Here is a 22,175-nt window from a genome sequence, read left to right as displayed (position 1 = left end):
CATGTCATTAATCGTTGATTTAGAGTGGACTGCATTGCCCAGTGTGTGTATTGAGGAGCACATGTTCGCCTTTACTGGGGAGCAATTTTGCACTCATGAATGTGGCAAAACATTCAAATCCGTAAGTGGGTGAACATTAAAGTCCTAGATGCTGCAAATCTCTATATCTGGATACGGAATGACTGAAAAAAGTTATGTCTCCAGTGTCAAAATGTGTGTAATGCACTAGTAATTCATTTCCTTTATTGACCAGTGAGGTTGCCATGTATGGAGGTGCTGTAGAGTGAAAATCAAGTTTCAAACGGGCAGTGATCCCTGTGCCTGGATAGCTCAGTCGGTAGAGCATCAGACTTTTAATCTGAGGGTCCAGGGTTCAAGTCCCTGTTCAGGCGTATCTTTGCTTCTTTTACAAAAAATTAAGCAGGAAATATGAATTGCTCATTCTAATATGTGCTATTTCTGATGGCATCGCAACCTTGGGCAATATGACTCTAAGGTAGTGGAGTCCAGAGTTCTTGGATGCTTTGCCAACATTTCAAGCCTCACTGTGCTTCTAAATAGCATGAAACAGCAATCTTTGTACAAAGTTTTAATATTGGGGAGACAGATTGGTCGAAAAAAAAGCAGACAGGCGCTGCTGAGATTCAAACTCAGGATCTCCTGTTTACTAGACAGGCGCTTTAACCAACTAAGCCACAGCACCTTTTTTGCATCTGGTCTCCTTTCCTTCCTCATGTAATCATTTAGAAGTGAAATCCACTTTTTTAAGGCTGGGCTTCTGTTGCAATATAACTTTTCAAAATGTTTTCCAATTGACTGAAACTCCATTGCACAAAACGAGCATGTCATTAATCGTCGATTTAGAGTGGACTGCATTGCCCAGTGTGTGCATTGAGGAGCACATGTTCGTCTTTACTGGGGAGCAAGTTTGCACTCATGAATGTGGCAAAACATTCAAATCCGTAAGTGGGTGAACATTAAAGTCCTAGATGCTGCAAATCTCTATATCTGGATACGGAATGACTGAAAAAAGTTATGTCTCCAGTGTCAAAATGTGTGTAATGCACTAGTAATTCATTTCCTTTATTGACCAGTGAGGTAGCCATGTATGGAGGTGCTGTAGAGTGAAAATCAAGTTTCAAATGGGCAGTGATCCCTGTGCCTGGATAGCTCAGTCGGTAGAGCATCAGACTTTTAATCTGAGGGTCCAGGGTTCAAGTCCCTGTTCAGGCGTATCTTTGCTTCTTTTACAAAAAATTTAGCAGGAAATATGAATTGCTCATTCTAATATGTGCTATTTCTGATGGCATCGCAACCTTGGGCAATATGACTCTAAGGTAGTGGAGTCCAGAATTCTTGGATGCTTTGCCAACATTTCAAGCCTGACTGTGCTTCTAAATAGCATGAAATAACAATCTTTGTACAAAGTTTTAATATTGGGGAGACAGATTGGTCGAAAAAAAAGCAGACAGGCGCTGCTGAGATTCGAACTCAGGATCTCCTGTTTACTAGACAGGCGCTTTAACCAACTAAGCCACAGCACCTTTTTTGCATCTGGTCTCCTTTCCTTCCTCATGTAATCATTTAGAAGTGAAATCCACTTTTTTATGGCTGGGCTTCTGTTGCAATATAACTTTTCAAAATGTTTTCCAATTGACTGAAACTCCAGTGCACAAAACGAGCATGTCATTAATCGTCGATTTAGAGTGGACTGCATTGCCCAGTGTGTGCATTGAGGAGCACATGTTCGTCTTTACTGGGGAGCAAGTTTGCACTCATTAATGTGGCAAAACATTCAAATCCGTAAGTGGGTGAACATTAAAGTCCTAGATGCTGCAAATCTCTATATCTGGATACGGAATGACTGAAAAAAGTTATGTCTCCAGTGTCAAAATGTGTGTAATGCACTAGTAATTCATTTCCTTTATTGACCAGTGAGGTAGCCATGTATGGAGGTGCTGTAGAGTGAAAATCAAGTTTCAAATGGGCAGTGATCCCTGTGCCTGGATAGCTCAGTCGGTAGAGCATCAGACTTTTAATCTGAGGGTCCAGGGTTCAAGTCCCTGTTCAGGCGTATCTTTGCTTCTTTTACAAAAAATTTAGCAGGAAATATGAATTGCTCATTCTAATATGTGCTATTTCTGATGGCATCGCAACCTTGGGCAATATGACTCTAAGGTAGTGGAGTCCAGAATTCTTGGATGCTTTGCCAACATTTCAAGCCTGACTGTGCTTCTAAATAGCATGAAACAGCAATCTTTGTACAAAGTTTTAATATTGGGGAGACAGATTGGTCGAAAAAAAAGCAGACAGGCGCTGCTGAGATTCGAACTCAGGATCTCCTGTTTACTAGACAGGCGCTTTAACCAACTAAGCCACAGCACCTTTTTTGCATCTGGTCTCCTTTCCTTCCTCATGTAATCATTTAGAAGTGAAATCCACTTTTTTAAGGCTGGGCTTCTGTTGCAATATAACTTTTCAAAATGTTTTCCAATTGACTGAAACTCCATTGCACAAAACGAGCATGTCATTAATCGTCGATTTAGAGTGGACTGCATTGCCCAGTGTGTGCATTGAGGAGCACATGTTCGTCTTTACTGGGGAGCAAGTTTGCACTCATGAATGTGGCAAAACATTCAAATCCGTAAGTGGGTGAACATTAAAGTCCTAGATGCTGCAAATCTCTATATCTGGATACGGAATGACTGAAAAAAGTTATGTCTCCAGTGTCAAAATGTGTGTAATGCACTAGTAATTCATTTCCTTTATTGACCAGTGAGGTAGCCATGTATGGAGGTGCTGTAGAGTGAAAATCAAGTTTCAAATGGGCAGTGATCCCTGTGCCTGGATAGCTCAGTCGGTAGAGCATCAGACTTTTAATCTGAGGGTCCAGGGTTCAAGTCCCTGTTCAGGCGTATCTTTGCTTCTTTTACAAAAAATTTAGCAGGAAATATGAATTGCTCATTCTAATATGTGCTATTTCTGATGGCATCGCAACCTTGGGCAATATGACTCTAAGGTAGTGGAGTCCAGAGTTCTTGGATGCTTTGCCAACATTTCAAGCCTGACTGTGCTTCTAAATAGCATGAAACAGCAATCTTTGTACAAAGTTTTAATATTGGGGAGACAGATTGGTCGAAAAAAAAGCAGACAGGCGCTGCTGAGATTCGAACTCAGGATCTCCTGTTTACTAGACAGGCGCTTTAACCAACTAAGCCACAGCACCTCTTTTGCATCTGATCTCCTTTCCTTCCTCATGTAATCATTTAGAAGTGAAATCCACTTTTTTTAAGGCTGGGCTTCTGTTGCAATATAACTTTACAAAATGTTTTCCAATTGACTGAAACTCCATTGCACAAAACGAGCATGTCATTAATCGTTGATTTAGAGTGGACTGCATTGCCCAGTGTGTGTATTGAGGAGCACATGTTCGCCTTTACTGGGGAGCAATTTTGCACTCATGAATGTGGCAAAACATTCAAATCCGTAAGTGGGTGAACATTAAAGTCCTAGATGCTGCAAATCTCTATATCTGGATACGGAATGACTGAAAAAAGTTATGTCTCCAGTGTCAAAATGTGTGTAATGCACTAGTAATTCATTTCCTTTATTGACCAGTGAGGTAGCCATGTATGGAGGTGCTGTAGAGTGAAAATCAAGTTTCAAATGGGCAGTGATCCTTGTGCCTGGATAGCTCAGTCGGTAGAGCATCAGACTTTTAATCTGAGGGTCCAGGGTTCAAGTCCCTGTTCAGGCGTACCTTTGCTTCTTTTGCAGGAAATATGAATTGCTCATTCTAATATGTGCTATTTCTGATGGCATCGCAACCTTGGGCAATATGATTCTAAGGTAGTGGAGTCCAGAGTTCTTGGATGCTTTGCCAACATTTCAAGCCTGACTGTGCTTCTAAATAGCATGAAATAGCAATCTTTGTACAAAGTTTTAATATTGGGGAGACAGATTGGTCGAAAAAAAAGCAGACAGGCGCTGCTGAGATTCGAACTCAGGATCTCCTGTTTACTAGACAGGCGCTTTAACCAACTGAGCCACAGCACCTTTTTTGCATCGGGTCTCCTTTCCTTCCTCATGTAATCAATCAGAAGTGAAATCCACTTTTTTAAGGCTGGGCTTCTGTTGCAATATAACTTTTCAAAATGTTTTCCAATTGACTGAAACTCCATTGCACAAAACGAGCATGTCATTAATCGTCGATTTAGAGTGGACTGCATTGCCCAGTGTGTGCATTGAGGAGCACATGTTCGTCTTTACTGGGGAGCAAGTTTGCACTCATGAATGTGGCAAAACATTCAAATCCGTAAGTGGGTGAACATTAAAGTCCTAGATGCTGCAAATCTCTATATCTGGATACGGAATGACTGAAAAAAGTTATGTCTCCAGTGTCAAAATGTGTGTAATGCACTAGTAATTCATTTCCTTTATTGACCAGTGAGGTAGCCATGTATGGAGGTGCTGTAGAGTGAAAATCAAGTTTCAAATGGCAGTGATCCATCTGCCTGGATAGCTCAGTCGGTAGAGCATCAGACTTTTAATCTGAGGGTCCAGGGTTCAAGTCCCTGTTCAGGCGTACCTTTGCTTCTTTTACAAAAAATTAAGCAGGAAATATGAATTGCTCATTCTAATATGTGCTATTTCTGATGGCATCGCAACCTTGGGCAATATGACTCTAAGGTAGTGGAGTCCAGAGTTCTTGGATGCTTTGCCAACATTTCAAGCCTGACTGTGCTTCTAAATAGCATGAAACAGCAATCTTTGTACAAAGTTTTAATATTGGGGAGACAGATTGGTCGAAAAAAAAGCAGACAGGCGCTGCTGAGATTCGAACTCAGGATCTCCTGTTTACTAGACAGGCGCTTTAACCAACTAAGCCACAGCACCTTTTTTGCATCTGGTCTCCTTTCCTTCCTCATGTAAACATTTAGAAGTGAAATCCACTTTTTTAAGGCTGGGCTTCTGTTGCTATATAACTTTACAAAATGTTTTCCAATTGACTGAAACTCCATTGCACAAAACGAGCATGTCATTAATCGTCGATTTAGAGTGGACTGCATTGCCCAGTGTGTGCATTGAGGAGCACATGTTCGTCTTTACTGGGGAGCAAGTTTGCACTCATGAATGTGGCAAAACATTCAAATCCGTAAGTGGGTCAACATTAAAGTCCTAGATGCTGCAAATCTCTATATCTGGATACGGAATGACTGAAAAAAGTTATGTCTCCAGTGTCAAAATGTGTGTAATGCACTAGTAATTCATTTCCTTTATTGACCAGTGAGGTAGCCATGTATGGAGGTGCTGTAGAGTGAAAATCAAGTTTCAAATGGGCAGTGATCCCTGTGCCTGGATAGCTCAGTCGGTAGAGCATCAGACTTTTAATTTGAGGGTCCAGGGTTCAAGTCCCTGTTCAGGCGTATCTTTGCTTCTTTTACAAAAAATTTAGCAGGAAATATGAATTGCTCATTCTAATATGTGCTATTTCTGATGGCATCGCAACCTTGGGCAATATGACTCTAAGGTAGTGGAGTCCAGAATTCTTGGATGCTTTGCCAACATTTCAAGCCTGACTGTGCTTCTAAATAGCATGAAATAACAATCTTTGTACAAAGTTTTAATATTGGGGAGACAGATTGGTCGAAAAAAAAGCAGACAGGCGCTGCTGAGATTCGAACTCAGGATCTCCTGTTTACTAGACAGGCGCTTTAACCAACTAAGCCACAGCACCTCTTTTGCATCTGATCTCCTTTCCTTCCTCATGTAATCATTTAGAAGTGGAATCCACTTTTTTTAAGGCTGGGCTTCTGTTGCAATATAACTTTACAAAATGTTTTCCAATTGACTGAAACTCCATTGCACAAAACGAGCATGTCATTAATCGTTGATTTAGAGTGGACTGCATTGCCCAGTGTGTGTATTGAGGAGCACATGTTCGCCTTTACTGGGGAGCAATTTTGCACTCATGAATGTGGCAAAACATTCAAATCCGTAAGTGGGTGAACATTAAAGTCCTAGATGCTGCAAATCTCTATATCTGGATACGGAATGACTGAAAAAAGTTATGTCTCCAGTGTCAAAATGTGTGTAATGCACTAGTAATTCATTTCCTTTATTGACCAGTGAGGTAGCCATGTATGGAGGTGCTGTAGAGTGAAAATCAAGTTTCAAATGGGCAGTGATCCCTGTGCCTGGATAGCTCAGTCGGTAGAGCATCAGACTTTTAATCTGAGGGTCCAGGGTTCAAGTCCCTGTTCAGGCGTACCTTTGCTTCTTTTACAAAAAATTAAGCAGGAAATATGAATTGCTCATTCTAATATGTGCTGTTTCTGATGGCATCGCAACCTTGGGCAATATGACTCTAAGGTAGTGGAGTCCAGAGTTCTTGGATGCTTTGCCAACATTTCAAGCCTGACTGTGCTTCTAAATAGCATGAAATAGCAATCTTTGTACAAAGTTTTAATATTGGGGAGACAGATTGGTCGAAAAAAAAGCAGACAGGCGCTGCTGAGATTCAAACTCAGGATCTCCTGTTTACTAGACAGGCGCTTTAACCAACTAAGCCACAGCACCTTTTTTGCATCTGGTCTCCTTTCCTTCCTCATGTAATCAATCAGAAGTGAAATCCACTTTTTTAAGGCTGGGCTTCTGTTGCAATATAACTTTTCAAAATGTTTTCCAATTGACTGAAACTCCATTGCACAAAACGAGCATGTCATTAATCGTCGATTTAGAGTGGACTGCATTGCCCAGTGTGTGCATTGAGGAGCACATGTTCGTCTTTACTGGGGAGAAAGTTTGCACTCATGAATGTGGCAAAACATTCAAATCCGTAAGTGGGTGAACATTAAAGTCCTAGATGCTGCAAATCTCTATATCTGGATACGGAATGACTGAAAAAAGTTATGTCTCCAGTGTCAAAATGTGTGTAATGCACTAGTAATTCATTTCCTTTATTGACCAGTGAGGTAGCCGTGTATGGAGGTGCTGTAGAGTGAAAATCAGGTTTCAAATGGGCAGTGATCCCTGTGCCTGGATAGCTCAGTCGGTAGAGCATCAGACTTTTAATCTGAGGGTCCAGGGTTCAAGTCCCTGTTCAGGCGTACCTTTGCTTCTTTTACAAAAAATTAAGCAGGAAATATGAATTGCTCATTCTAATATGTGCTATTTCTGATGGCATCGCAACCTTGGGCAATATGACTCTAAGGTAGTGGAGTCCAGAGTTCTTGGATGCTTTGCCAACATTTCAAGCCTCACTGTGCTTCTAAATAGCATGAAATAGCAATCTTTGTACAAAGTTTTAATATTGGGGAGACAGATTGGTCGAAAAAAAAGCAGACAGGCGCTGCTGAGATTCGAACTCAGGATCTCCTGTTTACTAGACAGGCGCTTTAACCAACTAAGCCACAGCACCCTTTTTGCATCTGGTCTCCTTTCCTTCCTCATGTAATCATTTAGAAGTGAAATCCACTTTTTTAAGGCTGGGCTTCTGTTGCAATATAACTTTTCAAAATGTTTTCCAATTGACTGAAACTCCATTGCACAAAACGAGCATGTCATTAATCGTCGATTTAGAGTGGACTGCATTGCCCAGTGTGTGCATTGAGGAGCACATGTTCGTCTTTACTGGGGAGCAAGTTTGCACTCATGAATGTGGCAAAACATTCAAATCCGTAAGTGGGTGAACATTAAAGTCCTAGATGCTGCAAATCTCTATATCTGGATACGGAATGACTGAAAAAAGTTATGTCTCCAGTGTCAAAATGTGTGTAATGCACTAGTAATTCATTTCCTTTATTGACCAGTGAGGTAGCCATGTATGGAGGTGCTGTAGAGTGAAAATCAAGTTTCAAATGGCAGTGATCCATCTGCCTGGATAGCTCAGTCTGTAGGGCATCAGACTTTTAATCTGAGGGTCCAGGGTTCAAGTCCCTGTTCAGGCGTACCTTTGCTTCTTTTACAAAAAATTAAGCAGGAAATATGAATTGCTCATTCTAATATGTGCTATTTCTGATGGCATCGCAACCTTGGGCAGTATGACTCTAAGGTAGTGGAGTCCAGAGTTCTTGGATGCTTTGCCAACATATCAAGCCTGACTGTGCTTCTAAATAGCATGAAATAGCAATCTTTGTACAAAGTTTTAATATTGGGGAGACAGATTGGTCGAAAAAAAGCAGACAGGCGCTGCTGAGATTCGAACTCAGGATCTCCTGTTTACTAGACAGGCGCTTTAACCAACTAAGCCACAGCACCTTTTTTGCATCTGGTCTCCTTTCCTTCCTCATGTAATCATTTAGAAGTGAAATCCACTTTTTTAAGGCTGGGCTTCTGTTGCAATATAACTTTTCAAAATGTTTTCCAATTGACTGAAACTCCATTGCACAAAACGAGCATGTCATTAATCGTCGATTTAGAGTGGACTGCATTGCCCAGTGTGTGCATTGAGGAGCACATGTTCGTCTTTACTGGGGAGCAAGTTTGCACTCATTAATGTGGCAAAACATTCAAATCCGTAAGTGGGTGAACATTAAAGTCCTAGATGCTGCAAATCTCTATATCTGGATACGGAATGACTGAAAAAAGTTATGTCTCCAGTGTCAAAATGTGTGTAATGCACTAGTAATTCATTTCCTATATTGACCAGTGAGGTAGCCATGTATGGAGGTGCTGTAGAGTGAAAATCAAGTTTCAAATGGGCAGTGATCCCTGTGCCTGGATAGCTCAGTCGGTAGTGCATCAGACTTTTAATCTGAGGGTCCAGGGTTCAAGTCCCTGTTCAGGCGTATCTTTGCTTCTTTTACAAAAAATTTAGCAGGAAATATGAATTGCTCATTCTAATATGTGCTATTTCTGATGGCATCGCAACCTTGGGCAATATGACTCTAAGGTAGTGGAGTCCAGAATTCTTGGATGCTTTGCCAACGTTTCAAGCCTGACTGTGCTTCTAAATAGCATGAAATAACAATCTTTGTACAAAGTTTTAATATTGGGGAGACAGATTGGTCGAAAAAAAAGCAGACAGGCGCTGCTGAGATTCGAACTCAGGATCTCCTGTTTACTAGACAGGCGCTTTAACCAACTAAGCCACAGCACCTCTTTTGCATCTGATCTCCTGTCCTTCCTCATGGAATCATTTAGAAGTGAAATCCACTTTTTTTAAGGCTGGGCTTCTGTTGCAATATAACTTTACAAAATGTTTTCCAATTGACTGAAACTCCATTGCACAAAACGAGCATGTCATTAATCGTCGATTTAGAGTGGACTGCATTGCCCAGTGTGTGCATTGAGGAGCACATGTTCGTCTTTACTGGCGAGCAAGTTTGCACTCATGAATGTGGCAAAACATTCAAATCCGTAAGTGGGTGAACATTAAAGTCCTAGATGCTGCAAATCTCTATATCTGGATACGGAATGACTGAAAAAAGTTATGTCTCCAGTGTCAAAATGTGTGTAATGCACTAGTAATTCATTTCCTTTATTGACCAGTGAGGTAGCCATGTATGGAGGTGCTGTAGAGTGAAAATCAAGTTTCAAATGGCAGTGATCCATCTGCCTGGATAGCTCAGTCGGTAGAGCATCAGACTTTTAATCTGAGGGTCCAGGGTTCAAGTCCCTGTTCAGGCGTACCTTTGCTTCTTTTACAAAAAATTAAGCAGGAAATATGAATTGCTCATTCTAATATGTGCTATTTCTGATGGCATCGCAACCTTGGGCAATATGACTCTAAGGTAGTGGAGTCCAGAGTTCTTGGATGCTTTGCCAACATATCAAGCCTGACTGTGCTTCTAAATAGCATGAAATAGCAATCTTTGTACAAAGTTTTAATATTGGGGAGACAGATTGGTCGAAAAAAAGCAGACAGGCGCTGCTGAGATTCGAACTCAGGATCTCCTGTTTACTAGACAGGCGATTTAACCAACTAAGCCACAGCACCTTTTTTGCATCTGGTCTCCTTTCCTTCCTCATGTAATCATTTAGAAGTGAAATCCACTTTTTTAAGGCTGGGCTTCTGTTGCAATATAACTTTTCAAAATGTTTTCCAATTGACTGAAACTCCATTGCACAAAACGAGCATGTCATTAATCGTCGATTTAGAGTGGACTGCATTGCCCAGTGTGTGCATTGAGGAGCACATGTTCGTCTTTACTGGGGAGCAAGTTTGCACTCATTAATGTGGCAAAACATTCAAATCCGTAAGTGGGTGAACATTAAAGTCCTAGATGCTGCAAATCTCTATATCTGGATACGGAATGACTGAAAAAAGTTATGTCTCCAGTGTCAAAATGTGTGTAATGCACTAGTAATTCATTTCCTTTATTGACCAGTGAGGTAGCCATGTATGGAGGTGCTGTAGAGTGAAAATCAAGTTTCAAATGGGCAGTGATCCCTGTGCCTGGATAGCTCAGTCGGTAGTGCATCAGACTTTTAATCTGAGGGTCCAGGGTTCAAGTCCCTGTTCAGGCGTATCTTTGCTTCTTTTACAAAAAATTTAGCAGGAAATATGAATTGCTCATTCTAATATGTGCTATTTCTGATGGCATCGCAACCTTGGGCAATATGACTCTAAGGTAGTGGAGTCCAGAATTCTTGGATGCTTTGCCAACGTTTCAAGCCTGACTGTGCTTCTAAATAGCATGAAATAACAATCTTTGTACAAAGTTTTAATATTGGGGAGACAGATTGGTCGAAAAAAAAGCAGACAGGCGCTGCTGAGATTCGAACTCAGGATCTCCTGTTTACTAGACAGGCGCTTTAACCAACTAAGCCACAGCACCTCTTTTGCATCTGATCTCCTGTCCTTCCTCATGTAATCATTTAGAAGTGAAATCCACTTTTTTTAAGGCTGGGCTTCTGTTGCAATATAACTTTACAAAATGTTTTCCAATTGACTGAAACTCCATTGCACAAAACGAGCATGTCATTAATCGTCGATTTAGAGTGGACTGCATTGCCCAGTGTGTGCATTGAGGAGCACATGTTCGTCTTTACTGGCGAGCAAGTTTGCACTCATGAATGTGGCAAAACATTCAAATCCGTAAGTGGGTGAACATTAAAGTCCTAGATGCTGCAAATCTCTATATCTGGATACGGAATGACTGAAAAAAGTTATGTCTCCAGTGTCAAAATGTGTGTAATGCACTAGTAATTCATTTCCTTTATTGACCAGTGAGGTAGCCATGTATGGAGGTGCTGTAGAGTGAAAATCAAGTTTCAAATGGCAGTGATCCATCTGCCTGGATAGCTCAGTCAGTAGAGCATCAGACTTTTAATCTGAGGGTCCAGGGTTCAAGTCCCTGTTCAGGCGTACCTTTGCTTCTTTTACAAAAAATTAAGCAGGAAATATGAATTGCTCATTCTAATATGTGCTATTTCTGATGGCATCGCAACCTTGGGCAATATGACTCTAAGGTAGTGGAGTCCAGAGTTCTTGGATGCTTTGCCAACATTTCAAGCCTGACTGTGCTTCTAAATAGCATGAAATAACAATCTTTGTACAAAGTTTTAATATTGGGGAGACAGATTGGTCGAAAAAAAAGCAGACAGGCGCTGCTGAGATTCAAACTCAGGATCTCCAGTTTACTAGACAGGCGCTTTAACCAACTAAGCCACAGCACCTCTTTTGCATCTGATCTCCTGTCCTTCATCATGTAATCATTTAGAAGTGAAATCCACTTTTTTTAAGGCTGGGCTTCTGTTGCAATATAACTTTACAAAATGTTTTCCAATTGACTGAAACTCCATTGCACAAAACGAGCATGTCATTAATCGTTGATTTAGAGTGGACTGCATTGCCCAGTGTGTGTATTGAGGAGCACATGTTCGCCTTTACTGGGGAGCAATTTTGCACTCATGAATGTGGCAAAACATTCAAATCCGTAAGTGGGTGAACATTAAAGTCCTAGATGCTGCAAATCTCTATATCTGGATACGGAATGACTGAAAAAAGTTATGTCTCCAGTGTCAAAATGTGTGTAATGCACTAGTAATTCATTTCCTTTATTGACCAGTGAGGTTGCCATGTATGGAGGTGCTGTAGAGTGAAAATCAAGTTTCAAACGGGCAGTGATCCCTGTGCCTGGATAGCTCAGTCGGTAGAGCATCAGACTTTTAATCTGAGGGTCCAGGGTTCAAGTCCCTGTTCAGGCGTATCTTTGCTTCTTTTACAAAAAATTAAGCAGGAAATATGAATTGCTCATTCTAATATGTGCTATTTCTGATGGCATCGCAACCTTGGGCAATATGACTCTAAGGTAGTGGAGTCCAGAGTTCTTGGATGCTTTGCCAACATTTCAAGCCTCACTGTGCTTCTAAATAGCATGAAACAGCAATCTTTGTACAAAGTTTTAATATTGGGGAGACAGATTGGTCGAAAAAAAAGCAGACAGGCGCTGCTGAGATTCAAACTCAGGATCTCCTGTTTACTAGACAGGCGCTTTAACCAACTAAGCCACAGCACCTTTTTTGCATCTGGTCTCCTTTCCTTCCTCATGTAATCATTTAGAAGTGAAATCCACTTTTTTAAGGCTGGGCTTCTGTTGCAATATAACTTTTCAAAATGTTTTCCAATTGACTGAAACTCCATTGCACAAAACGAGCATGTCATTAATCGTCGATTTAGAGTGGACTGCATTGCCCAGTGTGTGCATTGAGGAGCACATGTTCGTCTTTACTGGGGAGCAAGTTTGCACTCATGAATGTGGCAAAACATTCAAATCCGTAAGTGGGTGAACATTAAAGTCCTAGATGCTGCAAATCTCTATATCTGGATACGGAATGACTGAAAAAAGTTATGTCTCCAGTGTCAAAATGTGTGTAATGCACTAGTAATTCATTTCCTTTATTGACCAGTGAGGTAGCCATGTATGGAGGTGCTGTAGAGTGAAAATCAAGTTTCAAATGGGCAGTGATCCCTGTGCCTGGATAGCTCAGTCGGTAGAGCATCAGACTTTTAATCTGAGGGTCCAGGGTTCAAGTCCCTGTTCAGGCGTATCTTTGCTTCTTTTACAAAAAATTTAGCAGGAAATATGAATTGCTCATTCTAATATGTGCTATTTCTGATGGCATCGCAACCTTGGGCAATATGACTCTAAGGTAGTGGAGTCCAGAATTCTTGGATGCTTTGCCAACATTTCAAGCCTGACTGTGCTTCTAAATAGCATGAAATAACAATCTTTGTACAAAGTTTTAATATTGGGGAGACAGATTGGTCGAAAAAAAAGCAGACAGGCGCTGCTGAGATTCGAACTCAGGATCTCCTGTTTACTAGACAGGCGCTTTAACCAACTAAGCCACAGCACCTTTTTTGCATCTGGTCTCCTTTCCTTCCTCATGTAATCATTTAGAAGTGAAATCCACTTTTTTATGGCTGGGCTTCTGTTGCAATATAACTTTTCAAAATGTTTTCCAATTGACTGAAACTCCAGTGCACAAAACGAGCATGTCATTAATCGTCGATTTAGAGTGGACTGCATTGCCCAGTGTGTGCATTGAGGAGCACATGTTCGTCTTTACTGGGGAGCAAGTTTGCACTCATTAATGTGGCAAAACATTCAAATCCGTAAGTGGGTGAACATTAAAGTCCTAGATGCTGCAAATCTCTATATCTGGATACGGAATGACTGAAAAAAGTTATGTCTCCAGTGTCAAAATGTGTGTAATGCACTAGTAATTCATTTCCTTTATTGACCAGTGAGGTAGCCATGTATGGAGGTGCTGTAGAGTGAAAATCAAGTTTCAAATGGGCAGTGATCCCTGTGCCTGGATAGCTCAGTCGGTAGAGCATCAGACTTTTAATCTGAGGGTCCAGGGTTCAAGTCCCTGTTCAGGCGTATCTTTGCTTCTTTTACAAAAAATTTAGCAGGAAATATGAATTGCTCATTCTAATATGTGCTATTTCTGATGGCATCGCAACCTTGGGCAATATGACTCTAAGGTAGTGGAGTCCAGAATTCTTGGATGCTTTGCCAACATTTCAAGCCTGACTGTGCTTCTAAATAGCATGAAATAACAATCTTTGTACAAAGTTTTAATATTGGGGAGACAGATTGGTCGAAAAAAAAGCAGACAGGCACTGCTTAGATTCGAACTCAGGATCTCCTGTTTACTAGACAGGCGCTTTAACCAACTAAGCCACAGCACCTCTTTTGCATCTGATCTCCTTTCCTTCCTCATGTAATCATTTAGAAGTGAAATCCACTTTTTTTAAGGCTGGGCTTCTGTTGCAATATAACTTTACAAAATGTTTTCCAATTGACTGAAACTCCATTGCACAAAACGAGCATGTCATTAATCGTTGATTTAGAGTGGACTGCATTGCCCAGTGTGTGTATTGAGGAGCACATGTTCGCCTTTACTGGGGAGCAATTTTGCACTCATGAATGTGGCAAAACATTCAAATCCGTAAGTGGGTGAACATTAAAGTCCTAGATGCTGCAAATCTCTATATCTGGATACGGAATGACTGAAAAAAGTTATGTCTCCAGTGTCAAAATGTGTGTAATGCACTAGTAATTCATTTCCTTTATTGACCAGTGAGGTAGCCATGTATGGAGGTGCTGTAGAGTGAAAATCAAGTTTCAAATGGGCAGTGATCCCTGTGCCTGGATAGCTCAGTCGGTAGAGCATCAGACTTTTAATCTGAGGGTCCAGGGTTCAAGTCCCTGTTCAGGCGTATCTTTGCTTCTTTTACAAAAAATTTAGCAGGAAATATGAATTGCTCATTCTAATATGTGCTATTTCTGATGGCATCGCAACCTTGGGCAATATGACTCTAAGGTAGTGGAGTCCAGAATTCTTGGATGCTTTGCCAACATTTCAAGCCTGACTGTGCTTCTAAATAGCATGAAATAACAATCTTTGTACAAAGTTTTAATATTGGGGAGACAGATTGGTCGAAAAAAAAGCAGACAGGCGCTGCTGAGATTCAAACTCAGGATCTCCTGTTTACTAGACAGGCGCTTTAACCAACTAAGCCACAGCACCTTTTTTGCATCTGGTCTCCTTTCCTTCCTCATGTAATCATTTAGAAGTGAAATCCACTTTTTTAAGGCTGGGCTTCTGTTGCAATATAACTTTTCAAAATGTTTTCCAATTGACTGAAACTCCATTGCACAAAACGAGCATGTCATTAATCGTCGATTTAGAGTGGACTGCATTGCCCAGTGTGTGCATTGAGGAGCACATGTTCGTCTTTACTGGGGAGCAAGTTTACACTCATGAATGTGGCAAAACATTCAAATCCGTAAGTGGGTGAACATTAAAGTCCTAGATGCTGCAAATCTCTATATCTGGATACGGAATGACTGAAAAAAGTTATGTCTCCAGTGTCAAAATGTGTGTAATGCACTAGTAATTCATTTCCTTTATTGACCAGTGAGGTAGCCATGTATGGAGGTGCTGTAGAGTGAAAATCAAGTTTCAAATGGGCAGTGATCCCTGTGCCTGGATAGCTCAGTCGGTAGAGCATCAGACTTTTAATCTGAGGGTCCAGGGTTCAAGTTCCTGTTCAGGCGTATCTTTGCTTCTTTTACAAAAAATTTAGCAGGAAATATGAATTGCTCATTCTAATATGTGCTATTTCTGATGGCATCGCAACCTTGGGCAATATGACTCTAAGGTAGTGGAGTCCAGAATTCTTGGATGCTTTGCCAACATTTCAAGCCTGACTGTGCTTCTAAATAGCATGAAATAACAATCTTTGTACAAAGTTTTAATATTGGGGAGACAGATTGGTCGAAAAAAAAGCAGACAGGCGCTGCTGAGATTCGAACTCAGGATCTCCTGTTTACTAGACAGGCGCTTTAACCAACTAAGCCACAGCACCTTTTTTGCATCTGGTCTCCTTTCCTTCCTCATGTAATCATTTAGAAGTGAAATCCACTTTTTTAAGGCTGGGCTTCTGTTGCAATATAACTTTTCAAAATGTTTTCCAATTGACTGAAACTCCATTGCACAAAACGAGCATGTCATTAATCGTCGATTTAGAGTGGACTGCATTGCCCAGTGTGTGCATTGAGGAGCACATGTTCGTCTTTACTGGGGAGCAAGTTTGCACGCATTAATGTGGCAAAACATTCAAATCCGTAAGTGGGTGAACATTAAAGTCCTAGATGCTGCAAATCTCTATATCTGGATACGGAATGACTGAAAAAAGTTATGTCTCCAGTGTCAAAATGTGTGTAATGCACTAGTAATTCATTTCCTTTATTGACCAGTGAGGTAGCCATGTATGGAGGTGCTGTAGAGTGAAAATCAAGTTTCAAATGGGCAGTGATCCCTGTTCCTGGATAACTCAGTCGGTAGAGCATCAGACTTTTAATCTGAGGGTCCAGGGTTCAAGTCCCTGTTCAGGCGTATCTTTGCTTCTTTTACAAAAAATTTAGCAGGAAATATGAATTGCTCATTCTAATATGTGCTATTTCTGATGGCATCGCAACCTTGGGCAATATGACTCTAAGGTAGTGGAGTCCAGAATTCTTGGATGCTTTGCCAACATTTCAAGCCTGACTGTGCTTCTAAATAGCATGAAATAACAATCTTTGTACAAAGTTTTAATATTGGGGAGACAGATTGGTCGAAAAAAAAGCAGACAGGCGCTGCTGAGATTCGAACTCAGGATCTCCTGTTTACTAGACAGGCGCTTTAACCAACTAAGCCACAGCACCTCTTTTGCATCTGATCTCCTTTCCTTCCTCATGTAATCATTTAGAAGTGAAATCCACTTTTTTTACGGCTGGGCTTCTGTTGCAATATAACTTTACAAAATGTTTTCCAATTGACTGAAACTCCATTGCACAAAACGAGCATGTCATTAATCGTTGATTTAGAGTGGACTGCATTGCCCAGTGTGTGTATTGAGGAGCACATGTTCGCCTTTACTGGGGAGCAATTTTGCACTCATGAATGTGGCAAAACATTCAAATCCGTAAGTGGGTGAACATTAAAGTCCTAGATGCTGCAAATCTCTATATCTGGATACGGAATGACTGAAAAAAGTTATGTCTCCAGTGTCAAAATGTGTGTAATGCACTAGTAATTCATTTCCTTTATTGACCAGTGAGGTAGCCATGTATGGAGGTGCTGTAGAGTGAAAATCAAGTTTCAAATGGGCAGTGATCCCTGTGCCTGGATAGCTCAGTCGGTAGAGCATCAGACTTTTAATCTGAGGGTCCAGGGTTCAAGTCCCTGTTCAGGCGTATCTTTGCTTCTTTTACAAAAAATTTAGCAGGAAATATGAATTGCTCATTCTAATATGTGCTATTTGTGATGGCATCGCAACCTTGGGCAATATGACTCTAAGGTAGTGGAGTCCAGAATTCTTGGATGCTTTGCCAACATTTCAAGCCTGACTGTGCTTCTAAATAGCATGAAATAACAATCTTTGTACAAAGTTTTAATATTGGGGAGACAGATTGGTCGAAAAAAAAGCAGACAGGCGCTGCTGAGATTCGAACTCAGGATCTCCTGTTTACTAGACAGGCGCTTTAACCAACTAAGCCACAGCACCTTTTTTGCATCTGGTCTCCTTTCCTTCCTCATGTAATCATTTAGAAGTGAAATCCACTTTTTTAAGGCTGGGCTTCTGTTGCAATATAACTTTTCAAAATGTTTTCCAATTGACTGAAACTCCATTGCACAAAACGAGCATGTCATTAATCGTCGATTTAGAGTGGACTGCATTGCCCAGTGTGTGCATTGAGGAGCACATGTTCGTCTTTACTGGGGAGCAAGTTTACACTCATGAATGTGGCAAAACATTCAAATCCGTAAGTGGGTGAACATTAAAGTCCTAGATGCTGCAAATCTCTATATCTGGATACGGAATGACTGAAAAAAGTTATGTCTCCAGTGTCAAAATGTGTGTAATGCACTAGTAATTCATTTCCTTTATTGACCAGTGAGGTAGCCATGTATGGAGGTGCTGTAGAGTGAAAATCAAGTTTCAAATGGGCAGTGATCCCTGTGCCTGGATAGCTCAGTCGGTAGAGCATCAGACTTTTAATCTGAGGGTCCAGGGTTCAAGTCCCTGTTCAGGCGTATCTTTGCTTCTTTTACAAAAAATTTAGCAGGAAATATGAATTGCTCATTCTAATATGTGCTATTTCTGATGGCATCGCAACCTTGGGCAATATGACTCTAAGGTAGTGGAGTCCAGAATTCTTGGATGCTTTGCCAACATTTCAAGCCTGACTGTGCTTCTAAATAGCATGAAATAACAATCTTTGTACAAAGTTTTAATATTGGGGAGACAGATTGGTCGAAAAAAAAGCAGACAGGCGCTGCTGAGATTCGAACTCAGGATCTCCTGTTTACTAGACAGGCGCTTTAACCAACTAAGCCACAGCACCTTTTTTGCATCTGGTCTCCTTTCCTTCATCATGTAATCATTTAGAAGTGAAATCCACTTTTTTAAGGCTGGGCTTCTGTTGCAATATAACTTTTCAAAATGTTTTCCAATTGACTGAAACTCCATTGCACAAAACGAGCATGTCATTAATCGTCGATTTAGAGTGGACTGCATTGCCCAGTGTGTGCATTGAGGAGCACATGTTCGTCTTTACTGGGGAGCAAGTTTGCACGCATTAATGTGGCAAAACATTCAAATCCGTAAGTGGGTGAACATTAAAGTCCTAGATGCTGCAAATCTCTATATCTGGATACGGAATGACTGAAAAAAGTTATGTCTCCAGTGTCAAAATGTGTGTAATGCACTAGTAATTCATTTCGTTTATTGACCAGTGAGGTAGCCATGTATGGAGGTGCTGTAGAGTGAAAATCAAGTTTCAAATGGGCAGTGATCCCTGTGCCTGGATAGCTCAGTCGGTCGAGCATCAGACTTTTAATCTGAGGGTCCAGGGTTCAAGTCCCTGTTCAGGCGTACCTTTGCTTCTTTTACAAAAAATTAAGCAGGAAATATGAATTGCTCATTCTAATATGTGCTATTTCTGATGGCATCGCAACCTTGGGCAATATGACTCTAAGGTAGTGGAGTCCAGAGTTCTTGGATGCTTTGCCAACATTTCAAGCCTCACTGTGCTTCTAAATAGCATGAAATAGCAATCTTTGTACAAAGTTTTAATATTGGGGAGACAGATTGGTCGAAAAAAAAGCAGACAGGCGCTGCTGAGATTCGAACTCAGGATCTCCTGTTTACAAGACAGGCGCTTTAACCAACTAAGCCACAGCACCCTTTTTGCATCTGGTCTCCTTTCCTTCCTCATGTAATCATTTAGAAGTGAAATCCACTTTTTTAAGGCTGGGCTTCTGTTGCAATATAACTTTTCAAAATGTTTTCCAATTGACTGAAACTCCATTGCACAAAACGAGCATGTCATTAATCGTCGATTTAGAGTGGACTGCATTGCCCAGTGTGTGCATTGAGGAGCACATGTTCGTCTTTACTGGGGAGCAAGTTTGCACTCATGAATGTGGCAAAACATTCAAATCCGTAAGTGGGTGAACATTAAAGTCCTAGATGCTGCAAATCTCTATATCTGGATACGGAATGACTGAAAAAAGTTATGTCTCCAGTGTCAAAATGTGTGTAATGCACTAGTAATTCATTTCCTTTATTGACCAGTGAGGTAGCCATGTATGGAGGTGCTGTAGAGTGAAAATCAAGTTTCAAATGGCAGTGATCCATCTGCCTGGATAGCTCAGTCGGTAGAGCATCAGACTTTTAATCTGAGGGTCCAGGGTTCAAGTCCCTGTTCAGGCGTACCTTTGCTTCTTTTACAAAAAATTAAGCAGGAAATATGAATTGCTCATTCTAATATGTGCTATTTCTGATGGCATCGCAACCTTGGGCAATATGACTCTAAGGTAGTGGAGTCCAGAGTTCTTGGATGCTTTGCCAACATTTCAAGCCTGACTGTGCTTCTAAATAGCATGAAACAGCAATCTTTGTACAAAGTTTTAATATTGGGGAGACAGATTGGTCGAAAAAAAAGCAGACAGGCGCTGCTGAGATTCGAACTCAGGATCTCCTGTTTACTAGACAGGCGCTTTAACCAACTAAGCCACAGCACCTTTTTTGCATCTGGTCTCCTTTCCTTCCTCATGTAATCATTTAGAAGTGAAATCCACTTTTTTAAGGCTGGGCTTCTGTTGCAATATAACTTTACAAAATGTTTTCCAATTGACTGAAACTCCATTGCACAAAACGAGCATGTCATTAATCGTCGATTTAGAGTGGACTGCATTGCCCAGTGTGTGCATTGAGGAGCACATGTTCGTCTTTACTGGGGAGCAAGTTTGCACTCATGAATGTGGCAAAACATTCAAATCCGTAAGTGGGTGAACATTAAAGTCCTAGATGCTGCAAATCTCTATATCTGGATACGGAATGACTGAAAAAAGTTATGTCTCCAGTGTCAAAATGTGTGTAATGCACTAGTAATTCATTTCCTTTATTGACCAGTGAGGTAGCCATGTATGGAGGTGCTGTAGAGTGAAAATCAAGTTTCAAATGGGCAGTGATCCCTGTGCCTGGATAGCTCAGTCGGTAGAGCATCAGACTTTTAATTTGAGGGTCCAGGGTTCAAGTCCCTGTTCAGGCGTATCTTTGCTTCTTTTACAAAAAATTTAGCAGGAAATATGAATTGCTCATTCTAATATGTGCTATTTCTGATGGCATCGCAACCTTGGGCAATATGACTCTAAGGTAGTGGAGTCCAGAATTCTTGGATGCTTTGCCAACATTTCAAGCCTGACTGTGCTTCTAAATAGCATGAAATAACAATCTTTGTACAAAGTTTTAATATTGGGGAGACAGATTGGTCGAAAAAAAAGCAGACAGGCGCTGCTGAGATTCGAACTCAGGATCTCCTGTTTACTAGACAGGCGCTTTAACCAACTAAGCCACAGCACCTCTTTTGCATCTGATCTCCTTTCCTTCCTCATGTAATCATTTAGAAGTGGAATCCACTTTTTTTAAGGCTGGGCTTCTGTTGCAATATAACTTTACAAAATGTTTTCCAATTGACTGAAACTCCATTGCACAAAACGAGCATGTCATTAATCGTTGATTTAGAGTGGACTGCATTGCCCAGTGTGTGTATTGAGGAGCACATGTTCGCCTTTACTGGGGAGCAATTTTGCACTCATGAATGTGGCAAAACATTCAAATCCGTAAGTGGGTGAACATTAAAGTCCTAGATGCTGCAAATCTCTATATCTGGATACGGAATGACTGAAAAAAGTTATGTCTCCAGTGTCAAAATGTGTGTAATGCACTAGTAATTCATTTCCTTTATTGACCAGTGAGGTAGCCATGTATGGAGGTGCTGTAGAGTGAAAATCAAGTTTCAAATGGGCAGTGATCCCTGTGCCTGGATAGCTCAGTCGGTAGAGCATCAGACTTTTAATCTGAGGGTCCAGGGTTCAAGTCCCTGTTCAGGCGTACCTTTGCTTCTTTTACAAAAAATTAAGCAGGAAATATGAATTGCTCATTCTAATATGTGCTATTTCTGATGGCATCGCAACCTTGGGCAATATGACTCTAAGGTAGTGGAGTCCAGAGTTCTTGGATGCTTTGCCAACATTTCAAGCCTCACTGTGCTTCTAAATAGCATGAAATAGCAATCTTTGTACAAAGTTTTAATATTGGGGAGACAGATTGGTCGAAAAAAAAGCAGACAGGCGCTGCTGAGATTCGAACTCAGGATCTTCTGTTTACTAGACAGGCGCTTTAACCAACTAAGCCACAGCACCCTTTTTGCATCTGGTCTCCTTTCCTTCCTCATGTAATCATTTAGAAGTGAAATCCACTTTTTTAAGGCTGGGCTTCTGTTGCAATATAACTTTTCAAAATGTTTTCCAATTGACTGAAACTCCATTGCACAAAACGAGCATGTCATTAATCGTCGATTTAGAGTGGACTGCATTGCCCAGTGTGTGCATTGAGGAGCACATGTTCGTCTTTACTGGGGAGCAAGTTTGCACTCATGAATGTGGCAAAACATTCAAATCCGTAAGTGGGTGAACATTAAAGTCCTAGATGCTGCAAATCTCTATATCTGGATACGGAATGACTGAAAAAAGTTATGTCTCCAGTGTCAAAATGTGTGTAATGCACTAGTAATTCATTTCCTTTATTGACCAGTGAGGTAGCCATGTATGGAGGTGCTGTAGAGTGAAAATCAAGTTTCAAATAGCAGTGATCCATCTGC

The 22,175-nt window shown here is 40.9% G+C and overlaps 17 non-coding genes across 17 annotated transcripts; all 17 read right to left on the bottom strand.

Annotated features, from left to right (window-relative positions):
- Positions 1–1,470: 1,470 nt before the first annotated feature.
- TRNAT-AGU (transfer RNA threonine (anticodon AGU)) lies at positions 1,471–1,544 on the bottom strand. Its single transcript has one exon. It is a non-coding gene; the product is annotated as a tRNA-Thr (tRNA).
- A 767-nt stretch (positions 1,545–2,311) lies between these two features.
- TRNAT-AGU (transfer RNA threonine (anticodon AGU)) lies at positions 2,312–2,385 on the bottom strand. Its single transcript has one exon. It is a non-coding gene; the product is annotated as a tRNA-Thr (tRNA).
- A 767-nt stretch (positions 2,386–3,152) lies between these two features.
- On the bottom strand, positions 3,153–3,226 carry TRNAT-AGU (transfer RNA threonine (anticodon AGU)). The gene has a single exon. It is a non-coding gene; the product is annotated as a tRNA-Thr (tRNA).
- A 1,596-nt stretch (positions 3,227–4,822) lies between these two features.
- On the bottom strand, positions 4,823–4,896 carry TRNAT-AGU (transfer RNA threonine (anticodon AGU)). Its single transcript has one exon. It is a non-coding gene; the product is annotated as a tRNA-Thr (tRNA).
- A 767-nt stretch (positions 4,897–5,663) lies between these two features.
- TRNAT-AGU (transfer RNA threonine (anticodon AGU)) lies at positions 5,664–5,737 on the bottom strand. The gene has a single exon. It is a non-coding gene; the product is annotated as a tRNA-Thr (tRNA).
- Positions 5,738–7,346: 1,609 nt separating this feature from the next.
- Positions 7,347–7,420, bottom strand: TRNAT-AGU (transfer RNA threonine (anticodon AGU)). Its single transcript has one exon. It is a non-coding gene; the product is annotated as a tRNA-Thr (tRNA).
- A 765-nt stretch (positions 7,421–8,185) lies between these two features.
- On the bottom strand, positions 8,186–8,259 carry TRNAT-AGU (transfer RNA threonine (anticodon AGU)). Its single transcript has one exon. It is a non-coding gene; the product is annotated as a tRNA-Thr (tRNA).
- Positions 8,260–9,026: 767 nt separating this feature from the next.
- On the bottom strand, positions 9,027–9,100 carry TRNAT-AGU (transfer RNA threonine (anticodon AGU)). Its single transcript has one exon. It is a non-coding gene; the product is annotated as a tRNA-Thr (tRNA).
- A 1,607-nt stretch (positions 9,101–10,707) lies between these two features.
- On the bottom strand, positions 10,708–10,781 carry TRNAT-AGU (transfer RNA threonine (anticodon AGU)). Its single transcript has one exon. It is a non-coding gene; the product is annotated as a tRNA-Thr (tRNA).
- A 2,450-nt stretch (positions 10,782–13,231) lies between these two features.
- Positions 13,232–13,305, bottom strand: TRNAT-AGU (transfer RNA threonine (anticodon AGU)). Its single transcript has one exon. It is a non-coding gene; the product is annotated as a tRNA-Thr (tRNA).
- Positions 13,306–15,755: 2,450 nt separating this feature from the next.
- Positions 15,756–15,829, bottom strand: TRNAT-AGU (transfer RNA threonine (anticodon AGU)). Its single transcript has one exon. It is a non-coding gene; the product is annotated as a tRNA-Thr (tRNA).
- Positions 15,830–16,596: 767 nt separating this feature from the next.
- TRNAT-AGU (transfer RNA threonine (anticodon AGU)) lies at positions 16,597–16,670 on the bottom strand. The gene has a single exon. It is a non-coding gene; the product is annotated as a tRNA-Thr (tRNA).
- A 768-nt stretch (positions 16,671–17,438) lies between these two features.
- On the bottom strand, positions 17,439–17,512 carry TRNAT-AGU (transfer RNA threonine (anticodon AGU)). The gene has a single exon. It is a non-coding gene; the product is annotated as a tRNA-Thr (tRNA).
- Positions 17,513–18,279: 767 nt separating this feature from the next.
- Positions 18,280–18,353, bottom strand: TRNAT-AGU (transfer RNA threonine (anticodon AGU)). The gene has a single exon. It is a non-coding gene; the product is annotated as a tRNA-Thr (tRNA).
- Positions 18,354–19,120: 767 nt separating this feature from the next.
- TRNAT-UGU (transfer RNA threonine (anticodon UGU)) lies at positions 19,121–19,194 on the bottom strand. Its single transcript has one exon. It is a non-coding gene; the product is annotated as a tRNA-Thr (tRNA).
- A 766-nt stretch (positions 19,195–19,960) lies between these two features.
- On the bottom strand, positions 19,961–20,034 carry TRNAT-AGU (transfer RNA threonine (anticodon AGU)). Its single transcript has one exon. It is a non-coding gene; the product is annotated as a tRNA-Thr (tRNA).
- A 767-nt stretch (positions 20,035–20,801) lies between these two features.
- TRNAT-AGU (transfer RNA threonine (anticodon AGU)) lies at positions 20,802–20,875 on the bottom strand. The gene has a single exon. It is a non-coding gene; the product is annotated as a tRNA-Thr (tRNA).
- Positions 20,876–22,175: the final 1,300 nt, after the last annotated feature.

This window comes from Ambystoma mexicanum, unplaced genomic scaffold, assembly GCF_040938575.1.
Source record: "Ambystoma mexicanum isolate Mex_15411 unplaced genomic scaffold, UKY_AmexF1_1 Mex_scaf1, whole genome shotgun sequence".
In the NCBI taxonomy this organism is placed as follows: Eukaryota; Metazoa; Chordata; class Amphibia; order Caudata; family Ambystomatidae; genus Ambystoma; species Ambystoma mexicanum.
Note: the sequence above shows the minus strand (reverse complement) of the source record. Positions and strands in the feature narration are given on the sequence as shown.